Here is a 9854-nt window from a genome sequence, read left to right on the forward strand (position 1 = left end):
TTAGGATATTTTTTACGTTAACCAGCAACCCCTAGGCTGTCAATTGAGAATTTTGCTGTTTACTATTCTTACATTTTAATCTTTTTATCAATTTATGAGTTCATTTTTTTCTTTTTTTAAAGTGAAATCTCGTCTTTCTGTATTTCCCTTTAATTCCTCTTCTTTCTAATATCTATTCTTTGGAAGCTTGAATTCCAAGTTGATGGTCTTTGCTGGCGTGTTCCATATAAGTAGGTTTCATCTTCTGAATAATAATAATTCGGGGATTGGGAAGCACCGTGCCACAGTATCTGTATTCAGAAGGTTAGGGAGCTGTGATTAGGAGACAATTCTGATCATTGGAGATACGTAGACAGGAGGTTTTAATTATCTAGTAAGAGTTCGAGTGGTGATTTGTTCTCTGTTGATTACCACTCAGTTTTTATAACTTTAATATCTCGAAGTCTGAGAACATCTGGAACAGTTGTTATTTAGTCTCCAGATTGGCTTTTGCAAGGTGCTGGTGTTTGTTGTTGCTGTGGGTTTGTGTTGTACTTCTTTGGGAGCATTTCTGAAGCGGGCTGGCCAGCTAATGCCATTTTTTAAGGTCAGGACTTTGACATTCATACCACTTAATAAGGTGACTTGGGACATCTCTAAACTGCATATGATTTTCGCCTCTGACCTTCAGTTTTGTGACGCCAGGGGGATTTATCCCGGAAATAACCATTTTTCAAATTTTATCTCCTCCCTTGATATTTAATATTAAGACCTGTGATTACTACTATATATAGACCTGATGTAGACCTCCAATCAAATTAGTTTTTTTTCTAAAAGTCATATTTTTGCTAGATATGAATTTTTCATTATGGTAAAAAAATAAACCCTATAAATCAGGAAAAAAAGTTGAGGAAAAAAAAAAATGGAAAAAAGGGCTTCATCTATAATGTCTTTCTAAGTTATATACCAAATTTCAATGCTCTAGCTTTAAAACTATGGGAGCAGATAGAATTTGAAGGTCAATAGGTATAGTTTTGAGATTCGGGCGTTCAAAGTTTTCCTTTGTATTTTTCCAAAGAGAATGCTAATAACTACGTAATAATTATTATGAATTTTATATCTCTTTTTTGGTATTAATAAACCAAAACTGTTATTTATCATAATCATAAATGAAGATCCCTTTGCTCATATATCGTAGCCTGGGGCATTGCGTTAGGCAAGATGGGCACTCTTTCCTATATAACACTCTCCCTCCTTCACTAACTCAGTTTATTACAGCAAATTTTCTTTAAGTTAGCGAGATGTTTTCCTTGTCTTTTCCTCTTTGGCATAAGGAAATTCTTGCCGAAACAAAGATAAAAGCAAGAGAATGTCAAGAGGTTAAACTTGAACATGTACTCTTTCTACAAAGACAATGTTAATAAATCTTGATTTTTTGTCTCCCGTGTGCCGACTGGACGTATTTTACGTCGACTTACAAAAGTTTTTTTTTTAAATTCGCGGAAAAATACTTATAGGCCTACCAGCCTAAAACTTTTGAATCACGCGCCTTGGGGGATGCTGGGAGTTCACAAATCAAGGTGTTGTTTTGTTTACAATCGCAAGCGCGAATTTCTTTCTTGCCGCACTAAAAAGTATCTGTGACACATCTCTGAAATTATTTCGTCACTTTGACATAATTTTTGTACCATTGTAAATTAGCCGTTACATGAAGTATTATATATGAAAATGTGTGCATTTTTATGTAGAATACAACAATAAAATACTCATGATTGTAGCTTTTATCAGTTTTGAGATATTTTCATATAAAAAACGATAATTGCCAAAATTTCAACCTTCGGTCAACTTTGACTCTACCGAAATGGTAAAAAAACGCAATTGTAAGCTAAAACGCTTATATTCTAGTAATATTCAAGCATTTACCTTCATTTTGCAACAAATTGGAAGTCTCTAGCACAATATTTCGATTTATGGTGAATTTATGAAAAAAATAACATTTTCTTTACGTTCGCGCGGTAACTCTAACGAAAAAATCATACGTGCGATTGTGGTAATGTTTGCACCATTTTAAATTAGCCATTACATAAAGTTTTTTATATGAAAATGTGCGCAATTTCATGTAGAATACAGCAAAAAATAATGTAAGGTTGTAGCTTTTCTCATTTTTGAAATATTTGCATATAAATCACGATAAATAGAAAAAAAACCACGTTCGGTCAACTTTGACTACCGAAATGGTCGAAAAACGCAATTGTAAGCTAAACTCTTACAGTCTAGTAATATTCAGTCATTTATCTTCATCTTGAAACAAATTCGAAGTCTCTAGCAAAATATTTAGATTTATGGTGAATTTAAAAAAAAAATCTTTCCTTCCCTCCGCGCACGGATTCTCTGCCACAAATCTCTGAAATGCGTACGTACCATTCTTGGAATATTTGCTCCGTTTCATATTAAGCATTTCATAGAGTTTTATATATGAAAATGTGCGCAATTTCATGTAGAATAAAAAAAAAATATTTGAAGGTTGTAGCTTTTCTTATTTCCGAAATAATTGCATATATATATATAAAAAAATTCGACATTCGGTCAACTTTAACTCTTCAGATATGGTCGAAAACTGCAATTGTAAGCTAATACTCTTACAGTATAGTAATATTCAATCATTTGTCTTCATTTTGAAAGAAATTGGAAGTCTCTAGGACAATATTTAGATTTATGGTGAATTTTTGAAAAAAATATTTGCTTACGTCCGCGCGTTACGAATTCATGCATTATTTTGTGATAATATTTTCTCTGTGTTGCTTTGATCATTTTACAATGTGTTATATACCAAAATGATCGCAATTTAGTGTACATTACAACGAAAAAAAAGTAACTTGTTACCTTTAACCGTTTTGCGCACAGCGCGATTTGAATACAATTATATATGAAATTTCGTTTTTGCGCTATCATATACGCATTATTTATATATGATAATGATAAATTTTTTCATTTCTGATGGTTGCATACTAAACTTCAGCCAATGACAGAAAAAGGAGCCAAAAATGAACTTTTAATCTTGAAAACTAAGCGTGCTGTGATTTTAAAAAAAATATATTTTTTCCACTTCCGCGCTCACTCTGAAACACCTCCGGCACACGGAAGACAATTTTTTTTTTACCGCTTCGGCGTAAGAGGGTTAAGAAACCAAAACTATGTTATTTATTATGAATGAAGATCCCTTTGCTCAAATACTGTAGCCTCGGGCACTGGGCGACGTGTGCGTCAGGCAATACGGGGCATTCCTTACTACGAACCCCTCCCCAAGCCCCGTCTTCTCTCTCTTCACTAACTACGCTAATTTTGCGGATATTATATTCTCATCTCTATATTAGAGCAAAATTACTTCTTCTGTATGTTAGCCAGATGTTTTGCTTGTCTTTTCCTCATTGTCATGATGAAATTCAGGCCAAAACAAAAATAAACAGACATAAAAATGCAAGCGAATGTCAGAGGTGAAACTCGAACGTGTATTCTCTTTCATGTTTCTGCTCGCTTTGTAGGGTGGTAAGCTGAGAACCCTCCCTCCTAGGACTCATGGAATCTCTACAGGTACCATTGCTCACAATTTCTTTGACAATAATTATCAAAATTTACGATAGCAGAAGAAATATTGCATTTTCTTGTACGGATCAATGTTTTTGGTTTATTGAGTTACGTTTACTAATTATCCTGTAACTACGGAAGTTGGAGGAATTTTGGCGAAATATTTCGTATACATATTCTCTATTGCCATACAAAGCTCCATGAATTTTTTCATGACAGCATTTTTTGCCCTATATATAGGGGTTCCTGATGGCCCCCTTAATATAATTATTAATTTTTAACTATAGGTATTAAAGAGCAGTTGATGGGCACTACAGTGAATTCAGGACTGTAACTTTAGTTGCCATTCTTCACTGCAAATTCATTTTTAGGAAACATGTTCAGCTATCTCCTCTTCAGTTGAAAAATAAATTTTGATATTTTAGACATATCTATTCAGATGAAATATTTTTATTTTGCCACATTCTGAATATTGATCCCTGACTTAATCTTGAAGATTATTAAGTATCTTATTACAAATCTTAGTATTTTTCCTGATATTGTCATTCAAATAGTTCATTGTCCCTGCTCTATAAATTTTTCATAATTATGATTATCCTTCACATTCAAATTCTACCAACTAGTACACTGTCCACCTTGCAGTACAGTCTTGCCTTTTCTTTTGTGCAGTTCAGTACCATATTTTCAGATGTGACCAAATTACAGTATATCTTTTTGTAATCATCTACCTCAATTTTTGGGAAGTTCTGAAATTCAAACTGGATGCAAATGAGGTTTTTGAAAGGTATAACGTCTCTCTTTTGATAGTGTTACTGTTTCATAATTTCATCTTCTTTTTTTATATCTCTTACTTAGCTCCCTTTTTTTTACTACTATATAGTGTATTATATTTTCTTTAAGGGCTGTTTTTCTTGCTTGGAATGCTTGAACTTTTGTCAATTTGTGTACTTGAATAAGCTTGTAACCAAAGTAAGATGTCCTTTATCCGTTATAGCCCAGTAATGGATGGTACAAAGTGCCAGTATCAGTGGTACTATTGAGATGTACATAATACATCAAAGGTTATGTTTAAAAGACAAGCAAGTAGAGAAAGCTCGTGTATGGACGCTAACCTTAAATTAGCAGTATCACCATTTGTCATGTTATCATAGGCCCTTGTGTGAACGAATAAATAATCTTATATCTACCTAACCTGATTTGTGCTGTAGAGAAAAGTTAGACTCAGCTTCTTGGAAGTTTCTGGCTGAAGGAAGGCAAGTGCTTGAAACCGTGACAGAGCAAAGGAAGAAGTACTTCAGATGTGGGCATTGATTGAAAGTGAATCAGTGCCATAGTTGCAGTACAACAGGCTCTTTCTTGTCCCGTGGATCATATAAAACTTAATGGGACTTGTTAAGACTGACAAAAAATCCAGTTTGAAAGGCTGGAAGGTTTCCTTTGGAATTGCCCACTGAAATTGTTAGCATAGGTGCTTTAATCTGCAGAGAAAGAAAGGTCTAACCTCCGAGTGAAAAATCATGAGATAATGGTGTTCCCACTACATCAAGCACAGAAAGAGTTTTACTTTGCTATATGGAAGTGTGTTTTGACCTTCTACCAAGCCGAAACTGCGATGTTCTCTCTTGTTAAACACACTCCACTGCAACTTAGACCAGGAACAAAGTTCCAGGTAGGGTATAGTAATTGTACAATAATTTGCTCTGCACCTACTGCATGTCATATGAGGCTCTGTGATCACAGACGCCAGAAACCTTGAGCACGGAAATCCTCGAGTGTCCAGGCACATGGGTTGATGAGGGTGTGAAGACTGAGGAATCCATAATAGAACAATCACACACAAATGCAACTGAAAGGAAAGAAACGGGCACAAATCAACCGACTTGGAAGGAGAGCAAAAGCAATAGCATCAACTCTCCAACCAAGGTGGTTAAGGAAAATACTGAACGCGTCATGGGGTACAATGCTTGACCAGCTATCACCTCGTAAGCATAGGAGTCGCCAGATCTCACAGATTCCTTGCTTTACAATCTTTTATTGTTTTTAACCAGTTACCAGCTGGCACTTGGAAATTATCCCATTGTAAAGACCGAATGTTTGTTAGCTATGAAAAATACAAATTGATTTAAAATTTGTCATTTTGATGCTGCTTCCTCTGAAAACCCTCTCTTTGAGGTGTGGCTGAGTAATGCCAGACCTAAAGATTTAAGGTCTCCAAATTGAGGCAGGATGTAGAGGTGTGATTAATGCAAGAATTACTTACAGATCAGAAGCTTCTAGATTAGGTCTGAGGAAATTAGGTCTTTACCAATCCTGACATGGCCAGAGATTGCAATCTCTGGCCTGGACAACAGAAGCTGGTACAAAAATATTCTTGATTAGGTATCTCGTACCAAATTGGAGGAAAGGCTTAAAGTTCCATGTTGTCCTTGGTACACAAGAAGTCTAATAATTGTAGGCTGTTGTATCTGACACCTGACAAGAGTTAAAAAAAATAAATGGCAGCTCTTGTTGAAACTGAAAATTTCCAATGTTCAGCTAAACATATCTTGGTTATATGCATCCCAGACATTTGAAATATGCCATTTGGTTGTATAGTTGGATATAACATGCTTTTCTCATTTACATATATGCTCACCAAGGCTATCAGGACTAGAAATGCCGCCTTCACCTGCAGTAGATTATGTGGCAAACTTTCTGACAATGACCAGTCCCATGCCGGCTGGAACCAAAAATGTTAACTCAACCTTCTCGAAGACATTTTGAGAACAAATGTCTGTAGAAAGTATTACCTAGGGCACTATTATTTCTAGGTTCTGGGTATTCTGCCATTTGATAGAACTATCTCCTTACACAACAGTTCTCTGAAAAACTAAAACACCATTATCAAAAATAAACCTGAAAAGTGACCAACTGTCCTTTTCCTAGTTTAAGGATATGACCCTTATGAACAGTTTCAGACCTGGCTACCAGTGCCTCAGTGGTGTGATCGGTATGGTCTTAGCCTGCCACCTAGGTGGCCACGTGTTCGATTCTGGAGCACACTACTGAGGAGTTAGAGATGTGTATTTCTGGTGATAGAAGTTCACTCTCAACGTGGTTTGGAAGTCCTGTAAAGCCATTGGTCCCGTTGCTGAATAACCACTGGTTCCATGCAACGTAAAAAAACCATACAAACAAGACCTGACTACCATAAGTGAAGTCATTACGTTTGTCAATGAAGTGCACACGTAGTAGTAAACAGCATCATGATACATTCTTGGAGCTTGCAGTCCTACTGTTTCTGTGGTTCGATTCCTACTGGAGCCAAAACTTGGTCTAGATGTAAGTGGGATAGATGCCAATGAAGAAAGAGCATTTTAGGATAGAACAGCTTTCCTGCCCATATGAAGCAAAATTCCCTTCAGGATTGCATCTTGAATTCCTTGCTGAATTACCCTTCCTGGTCAGAAGCTTACAAATTTTTAGATGGCAGCCCTGATTATTGCCTAATCATTGATGTTTGCTGGCAACAAGAGTAGTAAGTGCAATGCCACACCCTTCTTCCTTAAGACAATTAGACATGTTGAAGAGGATTGAAGACCAGCAAAGAAATTGCCCTATTGGCTTAGATATCTCATCAGCCCAACCAACTCCACCAAATGATCACTTGTGACCTTCAGGCCCTCTTGGTGAGTGCAATAAAAAGAAACTGACAGAAACCTTTTCAAATTATGGCAATTTGAATGGTAGAGGGTTATCATGCCATCAGCCAGAACATTACCTGTCATTTTTTTCTGGTCACAAGCATTACACTAAGTTTTACCTCTGTGAACAAAGGTAGCTTATAAGGGGTTCTTTTATTTCAAAGTGTGATATTGGAATTGGAATAGGCTTCTGCAATCACTTCCCTGTGGCTTTTGATAACCTTTCCAAAGAGAAGACTGCATTTTCTATCGAGTCTCAAGGGCTGTGTCCTCTGCAAGGTCATGAAATATGAAAACTTCTGGTATGTTACCCCTTAAGGCTGACAAAAAAAAAAAAAAAGCATGTGCAGCATCCCAGGGCGGGGAAACTTTGAGGTCGGCCAATTTAAGGGAATAAAAACATCAATGGGGAAAGAGGAAGATATGCAATTGCACATGGTGTAAGAAAAAATATTCTCAAAGTTTTTCCCTACCTTTTACAAGAAGTTGAAAAGGACTATTTACAACCCCTTGATGATAGCAAAATTCGCAATTTGTGGTGCCAATAACCGGAAATCGGCGCATTATGGTGCCAATTGCCAATTTTTGGCACTAGACCAAGCACCATAAAACCAGGTCGCTGATAACCAGGGACTGCCTGTATACATGGTTTTTCTGATAAATAATTTTATTTTTTGTAAAATTGTAATTAAAGCCCACGCAATATCATAATAGGTAAGAACTAAAATCGGTTAAAATTCTGAGTATGTAGTATATTTCTTGCAAAATATTTACGTAAATTGACCAAGATCGAAGATCCAGTAACTTTTTGGATTAGTTATATGTCTTTTCTAATATTTCTTCAAATTTACAGTTATAACTAACACTATCATTAAAGATAAGAACTAAAGCCAACAGCAACCCCAGGATATATTTGAGAAAATTTATAAAAAGACATGTGAGAGAGAGAGAGGCAGTACATACTCCCTTGAAGTCAAGATCACGACCAACTCGTGAGGCGCCTAATCATTGTTCTGAGCCAGTCTAAAAGTTGCCATTAGTGAATATATGGTCCATAAAAGTATTGAACCTAGTTCCTGCCTGATTCCTCCAAATCGATGGCATGTAATATTGATGCTCACTTTTGAGTGAATCTGTCCACCACCCCAAAAATTACAAATTTTCCAAGACAATTTGTATTTTTCATAGCTGCAAACCTTCGTCTTAACAATAGGATAATCTTCTAGCGCCTAGCTGGAATCCGGTTAAATTGCAGATGAAAAGCAAGGAATCTTATGAGATTGGCAATGCGTGCGTATATCAGGTGAAAAGGGGTCAAGGACCATGCACCCACACTTGACACCTCTCGGCCTTTTACCCGGTTCATTGCCCGTTTTCGTCTGTTTTTTTTTCATTTCAGAGTCAGAGGCGTCCAAAATGGCAGCGCTCTGGGGGTCGCTTAGGCTATGGGGTCCACCCTCCTTGGAGGATTTGTGGACGCACTTCCATCAATGACGTCACTCCCAGTTTCCTCCACTGCGCTGCCTCGCTCATCTGTGTCATCATCGTTTGCTCCTGTGACGTCATCACTGCCTTCCAGTTTGCTGCATCTCCCTTACATGTCATTGGTTCCTTCTCTTGTTGATCCATCTGAGGCTTTATGTCAGGTGGTTCTCAAGAGATTCGACTGTTTTAGAAGATAGGTTTGCTGCCATGTCGGCTGGGAGGACTGGAAGCAAGCATGTCGCGTCGCCCTCGCCTCCTGCGAAGAGATTGTGTAAGGAGTCAGAGCTGTCTTCCTCTTCTTCTCCCCCATCTCCGCTGCGTCGGTGTATCAAGCACTGAAAGGTTAAGGACTTTGCCCTTTCTTCATCTGCAAGTGAGGAGCAGCATGCCCATGTTCCTGCGAGTGTTGGTGTTCCTGAGAGTGTTAGTGTTTCATCCTTTGTGTGATTGCAGTGGCTGCTTCGTCCTCTGCATCAAGCTGCGAGTGTGTTGCAACCTCCCAGGTTTGTGCATGTTGCAAATTCTGCTTCTCCACCACCAGGCGCCTGTCAAGAGATCGAAAGTTGTGAGCGCAGAAATAATGCAGCAGGAGCGTTTGCCTGCCTCTCCTCTTGGTGCTTCCCGGAATTCAACTCCGAGGGATTCTCATTCTATTTCGAGTGTTCGAGACACTTCACCTTCGCACGTACATGTGTCCGTCCCGCACATGCACGTACGTGAGTCATCTATTGGGAGTGTGCATAGTGGTGTTCCTAGTGTTGTGGTTAGTTCATCGCAGGAGTTGGTGCTTGGATCCAGCCTAGACAGGTTGGTTGGCGTTTCGGGCTGTTTGGCTTCTGGCTCTTCTGTTGGATTACACGAAGGTGGCGCATTAAATAAGCTTGCACATTTTTCTCGTTGTCGGTCTCCGTTGCCGGAGTAGGAGGAGGGGGAGACACAAGTTTTTGTCTTCCTTTACCGAAGTTGTTAATCTCATTCGTGGGTTCAACTATTTGGAGAGTAGGACTCAGGCTCAGTTGTCTTTCACTCCTTCCTGCTTGGAAGCCTTGCTGGGAGCTACTCAAGATCCCAAGTCATCGTTTCAACTTCCCTTATCAGGACATGTCCAGTCGGTCTTGCATA

The sequence above is a fragment of the Macrobrachium nipponense genome, chromosome 24 (genome assembly GCF_015104395.2).
Source record: "Macrobrachium nipponense isolate FS-2020 chromosome 24, ASM1510439v2, whole genome shotgun sequence".
NCBI classification, from domain to species: Eukaryota; Metazoa; Arthropoda; class Malacostraca; order Decapoda; family Palaemonidae; genus Macrobrachium; species Macrobrachium nipponense.